The sequence below is a fragment of the Phyllobates terribilis genome, unplaced genomic scaffold (assembly GCF_046119375.1).
Source record: "Phyllobates terribilis strain yellow unplaced genomic scaffold, ASM4611937v1 Scaffold_5__5_contigs__length_657084704, whole genome shotgun sequence".
NCBI classification, from domain to species: domain Eukaryota; kingdom Metazoa; phylum Chordata; class Amphibia; order Anura; family Dendrobatidae; genus Phyllobates; species Phyllobates terribilis.
In genome coordinates this window covers 390,401,990-390,402,200 of record NW_027362765.1, presented here as the reverse complement: position 1 = coordinate 390,402,200, position 211 = coordinate 390,401,990, and the positions used below count along the sequence as shown (strand labels likewise).

At 46.9% G+C, this 211-nt stretch overlaps 1 protein-coding gene across 1 annotated transcript in view; it reads left to right on the top strand.

Annotated features, from left to right (window-relative positions):
• The window catches only part of MORN4 (MORN repeat containing 4), a 31,870-nt gene that overhangs the window by 7,624 nt on the left and 24,035 nt on the right, over window positions 1–211 (top strand). The gene's annotated exons all lie outside the window — the stretch shown is intronic.

Below are 211 nucleotides of genomic sequence, written 5' to 3'. Positions count from 1 at the left end.
GCAGGGGGCGGGGAAATCACCTTATCTCCACCCAATCAGTACATCGTCTCTTTGCCCTTTTCAAAAATGGCCGCTCGGCCTCTCTCCTTAAATTAACCCGTCACAGTTTCTATATCCTCTAGTTGAGACTGTAAAATTCAGTGTCCGCTTTACGTTTCGCAGGCTATAAGGAGCGATTAGAGAGGTGCCGAATGTCATTTGTTTTCCCTCA